This window comes from Engystomops pustulosus, chromosome 4, assembly GCF_040894005.1.
Source record: "Engystomops pustulosus chromosome 4, aEngPut4.maternal, whole genome shotgun sequence".
Classification (NCBI taxonomy): domain Eukaryota; kingdom Metazoa; phylum Chordata; class Amphibia; order Anura; family Leptodactylidae; genus Engystomops; species Engystomops pustulosus.
This window is the reverse complement of record NC_092414.1, coordinates 122374237-122397165: the sequence shown is the minus strand read 5'-3', so window position 1 is coordinate 122397165 and position 22929 is coordinate 122374237. Positions and strand designations below refer to the sequence as shown.

The following is a 22929-nucleotide window of genomic DNA, read 5'->3' as shown; positions in this document are numbered from 1 at the left end:
CACTCCAAAACATACTGTTAGGTTGTTTAGATTGTGATCCCCATGGGGACAAGGACCAATTTGACATGCTTTGTACAGCGCTGCGTAATCTGTGTGCGTTATAAATAAAGAATTATTATTTATTTATTATAGTATTGTACTTGTTGTGTTTATTCTGTCTTCTTTTTTTCTGCTATCTTGCCAGATTGTTTTACTGTAAGTGTGCCTGGAGTTTTGTTAAATACCCCGCATTGTTTTTATTTTTTTACTTAAATGGAATTTTATTGATGTAATTTGACTATGAAACTTAGTCAAAGAGATCAAATCCCATATCATCATCAAATTCCTCAGACTCTTCTTTCTTCCTCCTGAGCAAGAACCCATGTATCCATTGGTGATTGAGTGAGGAATGGTGGCAACAGTAGGATAGCCGATCTACAGGCAAACACTGGCTCACAACCTCCAAAAAGCAAGTTCTCAGGGTATCTTCAGTCATGTCCAAGACCTCTGGGCTGTAGATGCTTCCATTGTCATATACTTGCTGAATGATCAAACAGGTAAGGAGAATGGAAAAATGTTCAACATGGTCAGCAAAGTGGCTTCACTGGAACCCAGGGCCGGCGCCATGGGTTGGCAAAGTGGGCAACTGCCCAATCCCCTGTGATATCCCCTGTGGATTTAACGTTCCCTTTGCTGCATATTTTGGTGAATATACATATGTAGGGTATGTATCATCTCCTTACATCTTACTGTTTTAGGAAAGTACATTTTGTTTATATAAATATTTTGGATTTGTACATAGTTTGCAGGTTGTGACTGTTAAAATTTCTAGCTGAAAAGCAGATATCTAGTTATTACAGTTTTAGTGATCTGATGATGATTTATTTATGTGAACATATCAATATGGGAGATTTGTGAACTCTACACATGTCCATCTATTACATTTAGGAGATGTGAAGGTAAATAGTTTCTGTTTGGAGTACATTTTTTGACATCAAAGTCAAATTTTAAGTATTTAGTAGTTTTATGAAATGTTTCGGTTTAAATAAAAATTGCATGTCTATAAACTCTTTAATGCAATTTTGAAAATTGGGCAAGTGTCTGCTTTCAGAAAATATATGTTTTTTTTGGGGTGTAATTTCGATTTTATTTTTAAATGTCGAAATTCTAAAAATTTCTCTGGTCAATAACACGACAAAATATCCAGAAATGCCTGGCAGTGAAAAGGTTAATGTTAAAGTGTGGGAGGACCAGGAGGAAACCCACGCAAACACGGAGAGAACTCTTTGCAGATGTTGACCAGCGCTGCAAGGCTGTAGTGCTAACCACCTTCCTATCCTCTATCTCCTATAATATTCTCCCATATTACAGATTGCATTACCATACTAAAGGCAGCCTCTAACTGACTGTGACTGGTCATAAAATAGTTTTATTTTGGGGCCCCACTTTTAGTTTTGCCCAGGGCCCCACTTTGTCTAGAACCGGCCCTGCTGGCACCTACTTTATCTCCAGTCTTAATTAGTTGGACATAACTCAAGATTTCAATAGTTCCTCTGGAGATTTTTGTGGTGATTCCAAAAGCCTGAAAGAAGGAAGCATTCTCAGGGTCTAGACCAGTATTCTGGGCAGACACTGTGACTTCACATGGTGCAACGGCTCCAGCACGAGCAGAAGCTGGCACCTTGTTGGCAAGCAACATATCTTGCACTTCTGTAAGATCTTCCTTGGTGAACAAGAATCCCACATTTCCCTTGATGTGAGGCAGAAGCTTCTCCAGGGCAGAGTTATTCTCCAAGTGGCCACGGATAGCCTTGCGCACCATGGTGTTCTTTCCCATCAGCTTTCCCACGCAGGGACATAAGGATCTGTTGCATGTGCTTGGAGCCAACATTATCCGCCACCACAATACAGCATTATGCATAATCATCCAGCGATTGAATGATTTTCATAAAATAGTTGGACTTTCATGTAGCCCTGTCTTCCCTTGGTATCTTGTCAGTGCTTCCAAGGATTGCCACAAAAAGGGTTTAAAGACCTGATGATCCTCACATGAGGGCTCCAGGAGGTAAAAGCCTTCTAATTGTTTTTATTATCTTGTTGCAATGTGTTTCAAAATGCAATGAAAACGCAACCAAAACGCACCACAAGGATGTGACCACATCCTTAGGAAATCTTAAGGTGAGCTCTGCCGCTGGAATGAAATGTCTGCCAACTGGAGGAAATTTCAGCTGTAATCTATTATGGTTTTTTGAGGAAGGCTAGTAAATTTGGTGGGTCAGGGCTCCTCTCCCCTTCCCGTCAAGTCTACTTTCAGATAAACTAGTGTCTAGTGTCTACCATGCAGAAAAGTTGGCCAAGAATTGCTAATGTTTAAGGCATTGTAAAAAAGGAAACTGGAGGACAAATTATTAAAAAAAAATTTGGCAGAAATTATGAAATTATTCTGTCCCAATATGTTCAATAGTATACATAAACATTTTCTCTTATTGAAACAATTACTAATTGATGCAGAAATCCAAATAGATTCAAAGGGTTCACTTACTTATTTCTTTTTCAAATGAATACCCTATATTTAAATATCTTCCAGAGGGCTTTGCTTTATAGCTCAGTAAAATGTGTACACAGTGACTTTATAAAAAGTACATTAAAATCTATATAAGTGGTATGGCAAAGCAAAATAAAATGATGCCAAGTCAGGAAAGAAATGACTTATTTAGTTATATCCCTAGGATGTCCTGGTTTCCTTTTTAAAGCTCTAGCATAATACATTCTGTCATGTGTAAGCACAAAAACATCATTGAGGCAGGATAATTGACTCTTGGCTATAAATGCAAGATCTTCTTATCCTTGGTTTGCTAAGACCTGTTGTACGGTTGCTGCAGCCACAACCATCTTTGTATATATATCTTGTTGTACATCTTCTAAAGTCCTTTGATCAAAAGATGTTTGATTTGTCAGGTTTAGCAGAAACAATGACTAAGCTATAAATTGTGGAATTATAGCATTTTGAAAGTTTGTATCTTCAAATAAACCTGGTTTCAACTGTATACACAAACAGAAAACTCTTTCCAAAATGACCAGATGAGTTGTTTTAGAAATTTGTATTAATACTACCTTCATGCTACCCTGTTAACCCTCATGCTACAATTTTTTTTTAACCTGTGGTACTGCCCAATGTAGCCACTGGTAGACTGCTGTGACCGAACGTCAGCAAGTTTTACTACATTTATGTACGGTGGTAACCACCCATTCTATATATGGATTGTACCATAGTTCTGGATGTTCAGTACTGTTTTACATATATGTAACACTCATTAATACCTCTGAGCCTGACTGTGTTTTGTAGGGTGTTTAAGGGGGCTGCCTTTCAAGGAGGCATTGTTGTCCATTTAACACCTTGGAAAACTTATTTGCATACTTCCCAGAATTCCCTAGTGGAGCATCTATGGCTTTAGGTCACCACATGCCTTTAAGATGACCTTAATTGGCAATCTCTCCATAAGGAGAACACCTACTGTCTGAACCTGTGTTTTGTAGTGTAAACAAAATGGATCCACATTAGGGTGATTGTGAATGAGATGCTACTAAAAAGGCAATGTCTGACAACTGTACAGTAAAAATGAAAGTGCACTAGGAGATAAATAATGTAAACTAAAGTACCATATATACTCGAGTATAAGCCTAGTTTTTTAGCACAAAATGTGTGCTCAAAAACCCTAACTCAGCTTATACTCGAGTCAGGTGAAAAAATAAAGTCAAAATTCACTTTTCTGACATCACCCGTAGGTCCTCTTCTGTCTCCGATGCTCAAGTGCCACCTCGGGTCCTTCAGATCCTCTTTGGGTTCTTCCGCTCCTCTTCAAGAAGTTCCACTCCTCTTTAGGTCCCCTCGCAATGCCAGCGGCTCCCAAACAATGATGTCGGCAAGCGCTGATGTCATTCTGTGTGCCGGCCGAGCACAGAGACCCGAAGAGGAACCGAAGATGAGCTGAAGAATCCAAAGAAGACCGAAGGACCGAAGATGGCACCGGAGCATCGGAGACAGAAGAGGACCTATGGGGGACGTCAGAAAGGTGAGTAAAATGTTATTTTTTTTTTCCTACTACAGGGGCTGGGCAGGCTGTATACTACAGGGGCTGGGCAGGCTGTATACTACAGGGGCTGGGCAGGCTGTATACTACAGGGGCTGGGCAGGCTGTATACTACAGGGGCTGGGCAGGCTGTATACTACAGGGGCTGGGCAGGCTGTATACTACAGGGGCTGGGCAGGCTGTATACTACAGGGGCTCGGCAGGCTGTATACTACAGGGGCTCGGCAGGCTGTATACTACAGGGGCTCGGCAGGCTCTATACTACAGGGGCTGGGCAGTATATATGCTGCAGGGGCTGGGCAGTATATATGCTGCAGGGGTTGGCAGACTATATAGTACAGGGGGCTGGCAGACTATATTCTGGGAGGCTTATACTCGAGTCAATAGGCTTTCCCAGTTTTTTGTGTTGAAATTAGGAGTCTCGGCTTATACTCAGGTCGGCTTATACTCAGTTTATACTCGGTAATTTATTATACAAATAAGTCATGAACAGATGAAGTTTTAGCAAAATTTTGGTGACAGATCCTGACATTTCTTTCCAGGCCTTAGTTATAAGTTGTTCATATTGATAGAGGTGGGGTATAGTGGAATAGCCCAACTGTGCACAAGAGATTCCAGTGAAGATGTGTAATCTCACTGAACCCCACTAAATCCCATATAATTTACAGAAGGATCATAATTGCTGAGGTCAGATATTCTGATTTTAATCCACCAGAAGCCACAATATGCAGTGCAATTCAGGTGCATGATTAAAAGATATATATAGAGACTATATAATTTACAACATAAGAAGATGTGTTGAGCCAAGACCTACAACTGCCATCATATTGAAGACAAAGTGAATGTGATTGAGACATACCACCAAATGAAAGGCTATTGATATAATGCAGAGCTACCATTACAATCTTAATCTACCGCCAGGATGAAGGATTATCAACCAAAAAAATAGGCTTTAACAGCTCCAGGCTCAACTAACATATCATATTAATTTGCATAATTTATCAAAACCTTAAAAAAAAGTGTATAAGAGCATATCCCATCCAGCAAGTAAGTGTGCTTCGTTTATAATCATGGTTGCAGCTTACCTTTAAATTTTGGTGGTGAAGTATTTTGAACCACTGTCTTGCTAGCTTCAGCAGACCCAACGAACCACCGTGAGCAATGATGTAAGTCAACACCTGGGAGCAGAGTCTAAGTGGCACCCAGTTTTCACCAGAGCCCGCCAGAGGATACCACCAGGTCGCTCCACAGATGTGACAATGTTCGCGATAGGGGCCAAGGCGAGGTACATAAAAGGCAGGTAGAAGTTCAGGACAAGCGGCACAGGATCAGAGTCGGTGACGTAGTGGAAGTTCAAAACAGGCAGCAGAGATACAAAGTCAGGAACCAAAAGAAAGGTCACAATTGATAATCACAGAAGTCACAAAATCAAGCTTTCTCTCAGGCTATGAGACACAAAGATCCAGCAGGGGTCACAGGAAGAGGCAGGCTATATATTAGAGCAGTGGTCAGCGCATTGGTCCTTTAAATTTCACAGAGCTGGCACGCGCTTGCCCTAAGAGGCATGGAAACATGCACCAGAGCAGCGAAGTCGTCAATGGAGCGAGGACAGGTGAATGAGGCTACGGCTGGCATGATAGCACCTGTGACCCGAGACATGGTTTACAGGAGCAGCACTAACAATATCCTAAAGATGGTAAGGTAGGTGAGAGCATGTGCGGCATGACGTAGCACGCCGCGCTCACAGAGCCGCCTCCCCTCCCCTCGTAGTGACGGACTCCGGTCACCATGTGTGGACGCTCAACTACTGGACCCCAGGACAGGCTGGACCGATCCCACTGAACCTTTCCCCCTCCGATAGCTGCTCGTCGCAACATCCCGCCGTGGCTCGGAAGCCTCCAAAAACAGGCTGAATAGCTGGCGGCAGAGCACGGAGGACCGAGGCGATGCCCAGAGGCGACAGCCCACTGTGGAGTCAGAGTTTGGTGGCCCGTCAGGGAGGTCACGTTCGGAGGAGACTGCTGCTGCCCAGAGGACTCGTGTCTGGCTGACCCGGGATTTTCTGCAGGGATACAGCGAATATAAGTGAGTCCTTCCTGGGAAAAGTACAGGAAAGTCCCGCTGCCACTCCGGTCGAGAAAAGCCTGAAGCCCGGTAAGGCAAGCCTTAACTGTAGAGATGAGCGAACATACTCGTCCGAGCTTGATGCTCGTTCGAGCATTAGCGTACTCGAAACAGCTCGTTGCTCGGACGAATACTTCGCCCGCTCGAGAAAATGGCATCTCCCGCCGTTTTGCTTTTTGGCGGCCAGAAACAGAGCCAATCACAAGCCAAGAGACTCTGCACTCCACCCAGCATGACATGGTACCTTTACACGTCGATAGCAGTGGTTGGCTGGCCAGATCAGGTGACCCTGGAATAGACTAGCCCCTGCCCGCGCTGCTCGGATCATTCTCTGTCTGGATGCCGCTAGGGAGAGAGCTGCTGCTGGTCAGGGAAAGCGTTAGGGTGTTCTATTAGCTTACTGTTAGGCAGGAGTGATTCTACAAGAACCGAACAGCCCTTCTTAGGGCTACAATAACGTTATACTTTTTTTTTTTTTTATTTGCTTGGGGCTGGGCTTGCTGGCACTAGTAGTGCAGCTAGTACCATATTGTGAGGAATTTGCAGGGGGACTTGCTACCGTTGTGTTTAGCTCTTAGTGACACACATATCCACCTCAAACACCGAAGTGGGACAATTTATTAGGGGTTTGAGCAGAATTAGGCAGAGTCTGCTGATTTTTTTTTTTTTTAGCTGTATTTCATTTTATAGCTCAAACTCATCTTGCAAAGCAGTGTGCTCTCATTGTAGGCTACAAAATAGCCATAGGAGAACCCCAACGGCTTACTTAGGCCTACAATAGCGTTATATTTTCCTTTTTTTGTTTGCTTGTGGCTGGGCTTGCTGGCACTAGTAGTGCAGCTAGTACCATACTGTGAGGAATTTGCTGGGAGACCTGCGACCGTTGTGTTTAGCTCTTAGTGACACGCATATCCACCTCAAACACCCAAGTGGGACAATTTATTAGGGGTTTGAGTAGAATTAGGCAGAGTCTGCTGATTTTTTTTTTTTTTACCTTTATTTCATTTTATAGCTCAAACTCATCTTGCAAAGCACAAAATCCAGTTGTGTGCTGTCAGTGTAGGTTAGAAACTAGCCATAGCAATAGGATAGCATCGTTTTGTTACAAAAAATAAAAAACGAAAAAAAAATAAACACAATTTTTTTTTTTTTTCAAGTTTACACTTTAAATGTTTAACCCGAGGGCTAGGGGTAGAGGACGAGGGCGTGGACGTGGGCGTCCAACTACTGCAGGGGTCAGAGGCTGTGGTCCTGGGCGGGGTGAGACACCACCTGCTGATGGGGGAGCAGGGGAACGCCGCAGAGGTACACTCCCTAGGTTCATCATGTCTCAAGTTACTGGGACTCGTGGTAGAGCACTGTTGAGGCCAGAACAGTGCGAAGAGGTGATGTCGTGGATTGCGGACAATGCTTCTAGCCATTTGTCCACCAGTCAGTCTTCCACGCAGTCCACCCATGTCACCGAAATCGTCACTCCTCCAGCTCCTCCACCTCAGCCTCCTTCCCCCCAGTCTGCCCCCTCCCACCAAAATTTGGCATTTGAACCGGCATACTCTGAGGAACTGTTTTCTGGACCCTTCCCACAGTCACAAACCACTTGTCCTGCTGCTGCTGAGCTATTTTCCGATGCCCAGGTTTTCCACCAGTCGCAGTCTGTGGGTGATGATGACCTTCTTGACGTAGTGGAAGAAGTGTGTAAAGAGGTGTCCGACGATGAGGAGACACGGTTGTCAGACAGTGGTGAAGTTGTTGTCAGGGCAGGAAGTCCGAGGGGGGAGCAGACTGAGGGATCGGAGGATGATGAGGTGACAGACCCAAGCTGGGTTGATAGGCCGGGTGAACACAGTGCTTCTGAGACGGAGGCGAGTCCTATAGCAGGTTGGAAGAGGCAGTGGTGGGGCCAGACGGAGAGGCAGGGCCAGAGCTGGTGCATCAGCGCCAAATGTTGCCCGTAGTCAAGCTCCCGTGGCGAGGGCTAGATTTTCAGAAGTCTGGAGGTTCTTTAAAGAAACACCGGATGACCGACGGACTGTGGTGTGCAACCTTTGCCAAACCAGGATCAGCAGGGGTTCCACCACTACTAGCTTAACTACCACCAGTATGCGCAGGCATCTGAATGCTAAACACCCCACTCAATGGCACCAAGCCCGTTCACCTCCGGCCGGGCACACCACTGCTCCTTCCCCTGTGTCATCTGCTAGTCAGCCCCCTGCCCAGGACCCCGGCCCAAACACCTCCCGTGCGAAAACCCCATCTTCGCCTCCACGATCCTCCACAGCATCCACCAGCGTTCAGCTCTCCATACCCCAGACGCTGGAGCGCAAAAGGAGGTATAGCGCAACCCACCCACACGCCCAAGCCCTCAACGTCCACATCTCCAAGTTGCTTAGCCTGGAGATGCTGCCCTATAGGCTGGTAGAGACCGAGGCCTTTCGAAACCTCATGGCGGCGGCCGCCCCTCGGTATTCGGTCCCCAGCCGCCCCTACTTTTCCCGATGTGCCGTCCCAGCCCTGCACAAGCACGTGTCAGAGAACATCCTCCGTGCCCTGACCAACGCCGTTTCTGACAAGGTCCACCTGACCACGGACACGTGGACGAGTGCTGCCGGGCAGGGCCACTATATATCGCTGACGGCACATTGGGTTAACTTGGTGGAGGCTGGGACCGAGTCTGACCCTGGGGCTGGTCATATACTGCCGACGCCGAGGATTGCGGGGCCTACCTCGGTCCAGGTCTCAAAGGCCTACTATGCCTCCTCCTCCTCCCACCCCTCCTCCACCTCCTCCTCTGAATTACCATCCGTGGGCATGGCGCCATCAGTCGGTAGCTCTAGGCACAGCAGCAGTGCCATCGCTAAGCGACAGCAGGCGGTGCTCAAACTGCTGAGCCTAAGCGATAAAAGGCACACCGCCCAAGAGTTATTACAGGGCATCACGGCGCAGACTGATCTGTGGCTGGCACCGCTGAACCTGAAGCCAGGCATGGTTGTGTTTGACAACGGCCGTAACCTGGTGGCAGCTCTGAAACTCGGCAGACTGACACATGTGCCATGCCTGGCCCATGTGTTAAATTTTATAGTTCAGCGTTTCCTCAAGACATACCCCAATCTGTCTGATTTGCTCACGAAGGTGCACCGCATCTGTGCGCATTTCAGGAAGTCAAGCACAGATGCTGCCACTCTCAGGGCAGCGCAGCGCCGCCTCCAACTGCCCGCTCACCGACTGTTGTGCGACGTGCCCACGAGGTGGAATTCAACACTAACCATGTTATCCAGAGTTTACCAGCAGCGCAGAGCGATTGTAGACTGCCAGATGTCAACTTCCACCAGAACTGGTAGTCAGGTCAGTCAGCTTCCTCAGGTCTACAATGAGGAGTGGACGTGGATGTCTGATATCTGTCAGGTGCTGAGTAACTTTGAGGAGTCAACACAGATGGTCAGTGGTGATGCCGCCATCATCAGCCTCACCATCCCGCTGCTTGGCCTGTTGAAAAACTCTCTGGTCAGCATGAAGTCGGAAGCTTTGCGCTCGTCACAAGAGACGGGGGAAGAAGATTCCCTTGTTGATAGCCAAAGCACCCTTAGGTCCGTTTCTCAGCGCATATCGGAGGAGGTGGAGGAGGATGAGGAGGAAGAGGAGGAGAATGTTGGCGAGACAGAAGAGGGGACCTTTGTTCAGTCCTTCACTGTTCAGCGTGTATGGGCAGAAGAAGAGGAGTTGGAGGAGGAGGAAATGGACAGTCAGGCCAGTGAGGGGAGTGAATTCTTGCGCGTTGGGACTCTGGCACATATGGAGGATTTCATGCTAAGCTGCCTATCCCGTGACCCTCGCGTTCAAAGAATTTATTCCAGCACCGATTACTGGGTATTCACTCTCCTGGACCCACGGTACAAGCAAAATTTTTCCACTCTCATCCCTGGAGAGGAAAGGAGTGTGAGAATGCATGAATACCAGCAGGCCCTGGTGCACAAGCTGAAACAGTATTTCCCTTCTGACAGCGCTAGCGGCAGAGGGCGTACTTCTGCGGGACAAGTAGTGAGGGAGAGTAGGCGACCAGGCAGCTTGTCCAGCACTGGCAGGGGTACGCTTTACAAGGCCTTTGCCAGTTTTATGTTACCCCAGCAAGACACTGTCACCTGTCCCCAGTCTCGGCAGAGTAGGGCTGATCTTTACAGAAAGATGGTGAGGGAGTACGTAGCTGACCATACCATCGTCCTAAATGATCACACAGCTCCCCACAACTACTGGGTTTCAAAGCTGGACATGTGGCACGAACTGGCGCTGTATGCCTTGGAGGTTCTTGCCTGCCCTGCCGCTAGCGTGTTGTCCGAGCGGGTTTTCAGTGCAGCTGGTGGCATCATCATCGATAAGCGTACACACCTGTCGACTGACAGCGCTGACAGGCTGACGCTTATCAAGATGAATAAAGCCTGGATTTCTCCGCATTTCCATTCTCCACCAGGTGAAAGAAGCTGAACCTGAATAATGTATGCACTCCTCCTCCTCATTGTCCTCCTTCTCCTCCTCTTTGTACACTAAAGCAGAGGAAACTGGCTATTTTTTTGCCAGGGCCAACTGGCTCTGGCTATAGTACTCTATGTATTTAATTTTTCTGGAGGGCCAACTACCCGGTCCTCTGTTTTAAACAATTTTTGGGAGTGCCACATACAGGCACTCAATCTATGTAATTTTTCTGGAGGACCAGCTACCTGCTCCTCTGGTTTGAAAACTTTTTTGGACTGCCACATACAGGCACTCAATTTATTTAATCTTTTTGGAGGACCAGCTACCTGCTCCTCTGCTTTGAAAACTTTTTTGGACTGCCACAAACAGGCACTCAATCTATGTAATTTTTCTGGAGGACCAGCTACCTGCTCCTCTGGTTTGAAAACTTTTTTGGACTGCCACATACAGGCACTCAATTTATTTAATCTTTCTGGAGGACTAGCTATCTGCTCCTCTGGTTTGAAAACTTTTTTGGACTGCCACATACAGGCACTCAATCTATGTAATTTTTCTGGAGGACCAGCTACCTGCTCCTCTGGTTTGAAAACTTTTTTGGACTGCCACATACAGGCACTCAATCTATGTAATTTTTCTGGAGGACCAGCTACCTGCTCCTCTGGTTTGAAAACTTTTTTGGACTGCCACATACAGGCACTATCCAAATTAACCGGTTCGCGACCGCCCGCCGTGTATTCACGGCGGCGGTCGCGTCGCGCTGCATGGAGAGGGCTCACGGGCTGAGCCCTCTCCATAGCCGGTAAGTCTCTGCTGCATATTGCAGCAAAGGCTTACCGGTAACATCCGCGATCGGTGCTAGCACCGATCGCGGGTGTTTTTACAGCGTGGGCTGCCGGCAAAGCTGCCGGCAGCCTCAAACAGATAGCGGCGCCATCTTACCTGGGATCGCCGCTCCCCGTGACGTCATCGGGGGGCGGCGATCCGTCTCCATGGTAGCCTCGGGTCTTCCGAAGACCCGAGGCTATTTCGTTTTAACCCCTTCATTACAATGTGCTGATAGCACATTGTAATGAATGAGGAAGAAAATCCCCATATACTGCCATACTGTAGTATGGCAGTATATGATAGGATCGATCTGACAACCTAGGGTTAAAGTACCCTAGGGAGTCTGAAAAATAGTATAAATAAAAATAAAAAAAAGTTAAAAAAAAAAAAATTATAATAAAAAAACCTAAAATTTCAAATCACCCCCCTTTCCCTAGAACTGACATAAATATAAATAAACAGTAAAAATCATAAACACATCAGGTATCGACGCGTCCGAAAATGCCCGATCTATCAAAATATGATAACGGTTTTTCAATGCGTTTAATACCGTAACGGAAAATAGCGCCCAAAGTCAAAAATGGCACTTTTTTGCCATTTTGAAAAATCTAAAAAAAATCTATAAAAAGGGATCAAAAGGTCGTACAGTCCTAAAAATTATATCACTGAAAATATTATCAAATTTCGCAAAAAATGACACCATGCACAGCTTCGTACACCAAAGTATAAAAAAGTTATTAGCGCCAGAAGTTGGCAAAATCAAAAAAAAATTTTTTGTACAGGAGGTTTTAATTTTTGTAAATGTATGAAAACATTATAAAACCTATACAAATTTGGTATCCCCTTAATCGTACCGACCCAAAGAATAAAGTAGACATGTCATTTGGGGCGCTCAGTGAAAGACGTAATATCCAAGCCCACAAGAAAATGGCACAAATGCGTTTTTTCACCATTTTCATTGCATTTGGAATTTTTTTCCCGCTTCTGAGTACATAGCATGAAATATTTAATACCATCATTATGAAGTGCAATTTGTTACGCAGAAAACAAGCCGTCACACAGCTCTTTACATGTAAAAATAAAAAAGTTATAGATTTTTGAATGTGGGGAGTGAAAAATGGACATGAAAAAACAGGAAAGGGCCCGGTCCTTAACCGGTTAAATTGTCTCCATAGCAGCCTCCACACGTCGTCTTTTTAGCTGCCTTCACACGTTGTCTCCATTGCTACCTCCACACGTCATCGCCATAGCTGCCTCCAAAAGTAGTCCATATGGCTGCCTCCATACATGGTCCCCTTATCAAACGAGCGGTGTCAGGCAGAATTTTGGGTTGTTTTCATGGCTTCCACATCAAACTTGTTAACTTTGTCGCCACCCTGCTGTGTAATCCACAAAATATACTGGCAAACTTTTATCATTTACCAATATTATTTCAGCGCTTCTTGCACATCTGTTTACATTCCCCTGACCCGCCAGAACCCAAACTTATAAGAACGCTACTACACTTGATCTTATACAAAAGGTTCTTAGAAGTGCTGTTTGGGGAGTAGCCTAGAGACAGGGGCTTGGATTGACGAAAGCTCGCCTGGCAGCAGAGCGCCACCTCCATCCCAAGATCCAACTAACATAGTTTTAACTGCAGCACCTTTAATCTACTACTAGTTCACTGCCTCCATACATGGTCCCCTTATCAAACGAGCTGTGTCAGGCAGAATTTTGGGTTGTTTTCATGGCTTCCTCATCAAACTTGTTAACTTTGTCGCCACCCTGCTGTGTAATCCACAAAATATACTGGCAAACTTTTATCATTTACCGATATTATTTGAACGCTTCTTGCTCACCTCCTTTGGTTCCTCTCTGCCACCCATTGGTTTTAAGCCTGAGTCCATTTGGGGTATGTTGCCAAGACACTCTCTAGCCTGCCGCTGCTGCCGCTGCCTCTGCATAGTCCCCTATAGTGTCAGGATCAATTATTGGATGTTTTAGATGCTATCTAGCCTCATTCGGTCACTCTATCATTGCCATGCTGTTGCCCATACTTTTGGCATAATGGTGCGTTTAAGCAGCCTCAGAGGCATCCATGCATGCTGCCCCTGCTGTTTCCTGTCCATTTCCGTGGTGTTTCCATCCTTTTCTGAGGTTCCCAGGTGCTTGGCCAAGCTTCCCTGTGCAGATCCTTGGTCCCCTTGAAAAATGCTCGAGTCTCCCATTGACTTCAATGGGGCTCGTTATTCGAGACGAGCACTCGAGCATCGGGAAAAGTTTGTCTCGAATAACGAGTACCCGAGCATTTTAGTGCTCGCTCATCTCTACTTAACTGCCCTTTTGGAGGTGACTGTGGCCCTCTGTGGTACCCTGTTAACTCTTGCTTGTGAACACGGTTGGACTCCAAGGTAGCAGACTAAGCTGTTTATTGCTTTTTGAGGACCAACAGTTTGTTAAGCAGCATGTGGTCGCTCCTAGAGCTCTTTCCTATGTGACTTTGACCAAGGAACAGTCTGAAGGATTTGTTCCAGCAAAAACACATTGTTGACCTGTTGGCATCCTCTGGAGAAACCATACGAGGGGTTTCTGTTTGTTGTACCCCTCTGTATTGCGCCTTTTGTGGGGGTTGCCCCGCCACAAGAGGAAAAGAAAGACGGTACCTTTGAACAAAAGGACTGCCCTGTGATTTAATATTTGTGCTTGTTTGCCCTTCCCTTGCTTTCATAAACATATCCCTAAGCTGTTAAGGGATAGAGGCCCTCCCTCTACAGTGTCTATCCGTAAGTTTCACCTATGGTGGATGTGCTGGGAGCAGACCAAGCCGTATGTTGCTATTCGATGACTAACAGTTTGCTAAGCAGCCTGTGGTCACTCCTAGAGCTTTTTCCTATGTGACTTTGACCTAGGAACTGTCTGAGGGAATTGTTCCCGCAGAAAACACTCTGTTGACCTGTTGGCATCTTCTGGAGAAACCATACGGAAGGTCTCGGTTCGCGCTACCCTCCTGTACTGTGCCCTCTGTGGGGGTTGCCCCGTCATAAGAGGAAAAGAAAGACAGTGTTCTTGAACAAAAGGACTGCTCTGTGTTTTAATTTTTGTGGTTGTTTGCCCTTTCTTTGCTCTTACAATCATCTCCCTAAGTGGTTAAGGGATAGAGGTTCTTCCTCTACCGAGTATATCTGCAAGTGTCACCTATGGTGGATGTGCTGCTGGGTTAAAATTTTTTGCAGCTCCCCCACATATTAACTAACCTATTTGTGTGACCCATCGAGGCACTATGCCGCCTAAGAGTGCACGTAAATCTGGGGGGCGGGGGGGTTAGTTCTCCTAGAGAGAAAAATACATCTAAGCTAGATAAATTTTTAAGAACCCCACCAGGGAAAAATTCTAAAAATCCTAAGGACCCAGAGCTAGGGTCGAGATTCTCCACTCTCGAAGCAGAGGGAGAAGAAAGACGTGAAAGCACCCCGGCTATTTGGGATGAAATACTTGCAGCCGTTAATAAAACCAATACGGCAATGGAGGGGCTAAAAGGCCAATTGGAGGTTACAATAAACGATATCTCATGTATACGGGAAGACTTAAATAAAATTAGAGAGCATATTAAAGATCAAGGTGATAGATTACTTAAAATCGAGGAATCATCCGAGAAATACCATTAAAAAATAACAAAAATAGAAGCCGAGAAAAGGGACATGCAGGCCAAGATTATTGACCTAGAAGATAGATCAAATATTCCACTAGTGGGTTTCCCAGAAGGGGTAGAACAAAAGGACACGGGGTTGTTTATACTATCCTGGCTGACTGAAACCCTGGGTAAAGATTATATATCCCCAACATTTGTTATCGAACGGGCCCATAGGGTCCCTGGTCGCCACCTATTCCTGGTTCCCCCACTCATACAATTTTGATTAAACTCCTATGCTCTAGAGACAGGGATACGGTCCTAAGGGAGCTACGAAACAAGGAGGAAGTATCCTATAACGGGTCTAAAATATCAGTTTATCCAGATTTCTCCAGGGAGACATTGATGAAGAGGAGAGGGTTCGTAGATCTAAAGAAAAGGTTAGCTGAAAAAGATGTATCTTATTCATTACTGTACCTTGCCAAGTTTCGAGTGATATATCAGGGGAGAACTGTGTTTTTCTCCACCCCGGAAGAAGGGTTTCAATGGGTAGAACTAAAGGGATTATATAGTACAGACTATATAGTACAGGAGGCTGGCAGACTATATTCTGGGAGGCTTATACTCGAGTCAATAGGCTTTCTCAGTTTTTTGTGTTGAAATTAGGGGTCTCGGCTTATACCCGGGTCGGCTTATACTCAGCTTATACTCGGTAATTTATTCTACAAATAAGTCATTAGCTTCATGAACAGATGAAGTTTTAGCAAAATATTGGTGACAGATCCTGACATTTCTTTCCAGGCCTTAGTTATAAGTTGTTCATATTGATAGAGGTGGGGTATAGTGGAATAGCCCAACTGTGCACAAGAGATTCCAGTGAAGATGTATAATCTCACTGTATCCCACTAAATCCCATAGAATTTACAGGAGGGTCATAATTGCTGAGGTCAGATATTCTTATTTTAATCCACCAGAAGCCACAATATGCAGTGCAATTCAGGTGCATGATTAAAAGATATATATATATATATATATATATATATATATATATATATATATATATATATATAAAGAGAGAGAGAGAGAGAGAGAGACTATATAATTTACAACATAAGAAGATGTGTTGAGCCAAGACTTACAACTGCCATCGTATTGAAGAAAAAGTGAAGGTGATTGAGACATACCACCAAATGAAAGGCTATTGATATAATGCAGAGCTACCATTACAATCTTAATCTACCGCCAGGATGAAGGATTATCAACCAAAAAAATAGGCTTTAACAGCTCAAGGCTCAACTAACATATCAAAATAATTAGCATAATTTATCAAAACCTTAAAAAAAAGTGTATAAGAGCATATCCCATCCGAGGGAACACACACCAGCAAGTAAGTGTGCTTGGTTTATAATCATGGTTGCAGCTTACCTTTAAATTTTGGTGGTGAGGTATTTTGAACCACTGTCTTGCTAGCTTCAGCAGACCCACAGAACCACCGTGAGCGATGATGTAAGTCAACACCTGGGAGCAGAGTCTAAGTGGCACCCAGTTTTCACCAGAGCCCGCCAGAGGATACCACCAGGTCGCTCCACAGGTGTGACAATGTTCGCGATAGGGGCCAAGGCGAGGTACATAGATCCAGAATCTGGGCTTCCAGATGAGCAATTTTCACACATCCCACACAGCCCCCTCGAATGGCTGTTCAAGGACAGCATACATGGCACAGGATGTACACTGTGTAGCAATGCCACTTATGGAGTCCATTGTTCTAACGGGGATTACAATAGAAATATGCACAGAAAGAAGAATTTACAGTCAAAGTAACACAAAATACTGCAGTTACCTGCTAAAGTCCCTCAAACTTAAGTCCCTTAAATGTAAGTCACACTTAAGACACTGCACACACTTTGGATCACTGCACACTCGCCACCAAGCTCCCACACTCGCTTTTCTGATGCTGTTTTTAAAGGTTATCTGCCACAAAAATCTGCTGAGCTCACTGCAACAAGATCTGGCTGCAAACCACCAAACAAACTTACCACAGAAGTATATAAATGCTGCTAATTAGATAGCCACACCCCACTATTAATTAGGTAGCACCCTTGACTATACTGTCTAGATAAGCAAGGTGAATGCCACCCTATACCCCCCACACAATATACAGATTATGCAAGTAAAATACCTTCAGATCTACTTGGTTGCAATAAAACTCACACAATGAAATTCAGGAAATAAAAATGTAGATGCACTTATCTATCTGTAACTGGATCCAAAAAGTACTCCTTCCCTTAAACGTAAGTCACACTTAAGACACTGCACACACTTCGGATCAATGCACACTCACCACCAAGCTCCCACACTCGCTTTTCTGATGCTGTTTATAAAGGTTATGTGCCACAAAAATCTGCTGGCTGCAAACCCAGAGGGATGAGATCCAAAATTTTTGGAAAGACAGCAGTGGGTCCACTAGTGTCGGAATGGTTTGGGACGCCCTTAAAATGCACATGAGGGCATGGTGGCAATATAAAATTAAATGTAAGAAGAGATCTTATCGTTTGAAAGAAGAGGCACTTAAAAAAAATGGAGAAAGCACAGGAAGAATATAATAACTCCCCCTCAGAGAACAGAATGGAGGCTCTCAGGAATAGTAGAATTGATTATGATAAATATATAGGGGAAAAGGTACAGAAGAGGGTGTTTTTTTCAAGGACAAAGGCATGACATTGAGGCAGGAAGACCAGGAAAGCTACTTGCCTAACTGGTACAAAACCAAGGCGAAAGCAAACGCATCCACCAGCTGCGAAATGAGAAGGGTCAGTTAGTAAGCTCAAACGAGTCAGTGAGGTTTTTGTGGAATTTTTTTCCAGCCTATACGCTTCTGAGTCAAAAATAGAACAAATCCAACTGGAGGAGTATGTAGCTAAAATACCTTTACCTCAAGTTACAACAATAGAAAAGGAAACATTAAATCACCTCTTTTCATTGGAGGAGATTGTTCTCACCGTAAAATCCATCTCAGTTAACACTAGTCCAGGGATTGATGGTCTACCATTTGAGGTATATGGAACATATAGCGATACTCTACTCCCGTTATTTTTGGAAGTATTAAACACCAGTATTTCCCAGGGGAAACTACCTAAATCCATGATGGAGGCCTTGATTGTCCTTATCCCTAAAAAAGGTAAAGATAAAATAGAAAAGGAATCATACAGACCGATATCCCTATTAAACACGGACGTTAAAATTTTCACTAAATTATTCGCAATAAGGCTAGGGAGAGTGATCAAGGATCTCATTCATCCGGACCAGTCGGGATATATCCCCGGGAGGGTCATCCATGACAATTTGGATAGGTTGTTCTTGAATATACAGTTGGGCTCAGGGGAAGGGGGGCGCTCTATCCTGTCATTGGATGCAGCTAAGGCAGTCGACAGGGTGGGGTGGCCCTTCCTATGGACGGTCATGCACAAAATGGGGCTAGGTGACCAATACATATCTTGGGTTAAATTATTATATAAAGAACCTGTCGCTAGGATCCTGACCAATGAACATGTCTCAGATAAATTTGACCTCTACAGGGGAACTCGTCAGGGCCGTCCCCTTTCGCCCTTTCTGTTTAATATCTTTGTAGAACCTCTGGCCTCCTTAATTAGATCTAACGACACAATAGTAGGTTTTGGTTGTAAAGACAAGAGTGACAAAATTCTGCTCTTTACCGACGATATACTATTGTGCCTAGGGAACTCAGACTCTTCTATCCCTATAGCTATGGAATTGATTCAAGAATTTGGAAGGCATTCTGGCTTACAAATTAACTGGCAAAAGACAGCGTTATTACCATTAGAAAAATTAAAAAACATTAACCACTGGGGTCTTCATGTAATAGAACCACAATCTTCCATGGAATATCTGGGGGTGCGAATTTCGGCTGATATCAACCTTTTGCCAACAATTTCAAAGATAAGATCTAAGATCTCGATATGGGTAAAACTCCCCCTCACTCGAGCAGACAGAATTGGCTTACTAAAAATGGTAGCCCTGCCACAACTACTATGCATTCTAACGGCTGCCCCAGTATGGATTGAGGAAAAACTCTTTAGGTCAATAGAGAGACTATGTAATGAGCTTATTTGAGGAAGAAAATGTGCCTGCATCAAAATAAAATACCTATATAAAAGCAATAGGGACGGTGGACTCACAATCCCTAATTTCAGGTTATATTTTATTGCTGCTAAAGTATGTTTTATGTCAAAATGGCGGAGCTCAGTGGGCTTCGCAGTATTGTCAGGGAAAATGCAGGGTAAGATGGCCTTTTTTGAGCTTTGCGAAACAGTTGTTCAACAGTTCAACTTGTTGAAAGAGACCACAAAGGAATTATTGTTCAAAGACAATGCACAATGGGAAAGAGATGGTGTTCAGCTCACGCAAAAACAATGGAAGGGAGTGTATCAAAACACTCCCCTCTCCTCTTTGAACATGAATCATAGAATAATACACTTCAATTTTATTCACAGATTGTACTGCACTCCACTTTTATTAAATAAGTTTAAGAAAACTAATATAAATGAGATTGTTACATGTCCACGATGTAAGAATCTAGAAGCAGATTTTGTTCACATGTGTTGGGCATGTCCCCACATACACACTGTTTGGCAGGAGGTACATCACAAGATTGAATATTAGTTGGGATGCCCAATTCTATGCTCCATTGAGTTATTAATTCTTAACGATTTTTTACACGATAACACCCCACTACTATCTAGAATACAAAAAATCCATTATCTGTAGGTTGTCTGTGATAGCAAAGATATTGATTGCGAGAAAATGGAAAGAACAACATGAATTAAATCATTTGAAAAACCTTACTACGATAAACGTAATAAGTTGAAGGAATGGGAAGAAATTTGGAGAGAGGAAAAGGGAAGGTTTTTTTTGTTTTGTTTTTTTTCCTCGGGCAGAGAGGGAACTGGATTTTGGGGGGGAGGGGTACCTGGGATAAATCAGGTACTCAAATACAGATAATCAAGTGTCTGTATTAGATTCCAGTACAAAAACCGTCCTAGGACGGCATAAGAGAGCCCATATCCCGACAAAAGATGGTGTCAGCTAAAACTTAGCTTTTATTAATTATAGGAATACGATAAAAAGTAACCACTATAGTGCTCAAATCAAGAATAATATATTAAAAACACAAATGTCCTAGGGGAGGTGACATTTGATTGTAAAGTCGTATTAAAGGCTTCATAATAAAGTCAAAGATTGGCTGGGAAGACGGCCCCCTGAAGGGTAAGGGGGAGCGGGTAACCACCCTATCCGATGCGGGTGGTAGATACAGGGTTTGATGTTATAGTGGCTAGTAGATCATGTTAACTAGTATTGCGATGATACAAACCTGAATGCTATGAGTTATTATCATTTAAACCCATGCATTGATTCCTGTGGTCAGGGATCAATCCGATCCCAACCTTGTACAGGAACCTGTTGTGGTTGTCACAACAAAGCCCTAATCTTAACCAGCCAACAGTACAAGGGTAACACCTCCCACTAGGTACACTGCAGTATAAAATAGAGAAAGCGATTAGCCCCCCGACATGTTTCGCCAGTGACCTGGCTTCATCAGGGGTCGGGCTAATACTGAATGGTGGCGCTATCGTGCCGGATATATAAAGGTCATGGCCCCTCCCCACAGTAGATATCTTGCCCAATGAATAATGTGGCTTATAGCCATCGCCTACTATCCCGGTTGGATTGCTATGTAGCTGGGGCGGACAGAGCTAAAGCATCCGCCAATGATAGGAAGCAAGGGGCGGCGCAAAAGTAAACAGCTGTTGATGGCACTTACCATCCGCAGCGAGCGCCGGCCTCGCTCCTCAGCTGAAGTGCGCATGTCAGAAAGGGAGATGCGGACTCGGCGACAAGAGCGACTGCGCATGCCCAGGCACTCCGTCTCCGATCACTGTACTATATGTAAGTCGGTATGCGCACATTTGTTGGATTAGGTAAGTATGCCATCGCGCTCATTTCTGAACATTGATTATGTATGTGTATTAGAAGTGTTGGTTATCCAATGTCATTAGTGTATCATATTCAGGGTACGAGCCAGTGACAATAGTATAATGATAGGGATGGCTTTCTGATGTCTAGTGACAACAGATATAGTGCTCTGAGGTTCAGTGGATGCGTTTCTGGTGTATAGTATATCACGCATATAGTAAGTAGTGCTTAAATCACTGTATCACTGTGCACGTATATGGCCCATTAGAGAAACGCTGCAAAATTGAAACCTTCATTCAAACCCGACGGGCTTAGAGATTTTTAAGCGGTGGATCCATCTGGCTTCTAACTGTAGAAGCCTATGGCCGCCAAAGGAATACAGTTCAGAGAACACAACCAGTTCATACTGAGACTGCTACGTTTTATTCTTACCCGAAATTACTTCCTCTTCAATGGTTCCTTCTACCACCAGGTCAGGGGGACCGCGATGGGGGCGACCTGTGCGCCCTCATACGCTAACCTCTTTCTTGGATGGTGGGAGGACACCATAGTGTTTTCGGAGGAACACGTCAAATACACCCAGTATATCTCATACTGGGGTAGATTTATAGACGATATCCTTATCCTATGGGAGGGAGGAAAGGATTTATTTGAGGAATTCGTCAACCACCTTAACTGCAACCAGATCGGGATGAGATTTACATCAGAAATCAATGAGAGTGAGATTTGTTTCCTGGACTTAACAATTAGTATTGACTCACTGAGATGCCTTAAAACGGACATATATCGTAAACCGACATCCACGAATAATTTCCTACAGTGGCAAAGCTGGCATCCGCAACCACTCAAGTCAGGCATCCCGATAGGACAGTACCTAAGGGCACGCAGAAACTGCTCAGACGAAATCTCGTTCAAAAAGGAATGTGACAATCTGTACCGTAGATTCAGGAGTCGGGGTTACCCCAAAAAATGCCTGTATAAAGCATATGCAAGAGCCAAAAATACAGACAGAAAAACATTATTTACTAAGAAAGACCACCAACCCACCAAACAAATTGTTAGGTGTATCGGCACATATGATGCATATGCCGAGACTATCAGGAATATCATGTCTCGCTATTGGCCAATACTAACCGCGGACCCAGACTTGGAAGAAAAATTAACAGCAAGACCTACCATCACCTATCGTAGAGGTCCAAACCTACGAAATCTGTTAGTACATAGCCACTTCAGAGAATCTTCGGAATCAGTCCAGAGACCAAGGAACACTGTACATGGATCGTTCCCCTGTGGGACCTGTTCGTTTTGCCCCTTAATGCTAAAAGTCAAGACATACACAAATCCAGTGGATGACTCCACTTATACAATTAAATACCATCTAAACTGTAAAAGTACAGCAGTTATATACGTGGCACAATGCACTTGTCCACGTTGGTATGTGGGCAAAACGATACAACAACTCCGCAGGAGGATCTCCAGTCACATGAGCTCCATTACTACAAGCAAGGACACCCCGATCTCTAGACATGTGAGATTACATCATGGAGGAGATGCAAATGCCCTGCGCTTTTGGGCTATAGACCAGGTCCGATTGGGACCTCGAAAGGGAAACATAGACCATAGGCTTCTACAGTTAGAAGCCAGATGGATCCACCGCTTGAAATCTCTAAGCCCATCGGGTTTGAATGAAGGTTTCAATTTTGCAGCGTTTCTCTAATGGGCCATATACGTGCACCCCTACTATCTTCTTCTCTACCTATTTGGGAAAGAAGAACTGTTTATTCACCTTTTAAACTTTGGTCACTAACCACCTTGTGTACCTATCAAGAAGTCTATACCCCTCCC

General features: G+C 44.5%; 1 pseudogene; it reads right to left on the bottom strand.

The window, feature by feature from the left end:
• Positions 1–216: 216 nt before the first annotated feature.
• On the bottom strand, positions 217–14600 carry LOC140128470 (large ribosomal subunit protein uL10-like; annotated as a pseudogene).
• Between the last annotated feature and the right edge of the window lie 8329 nt (positions 14601–22929).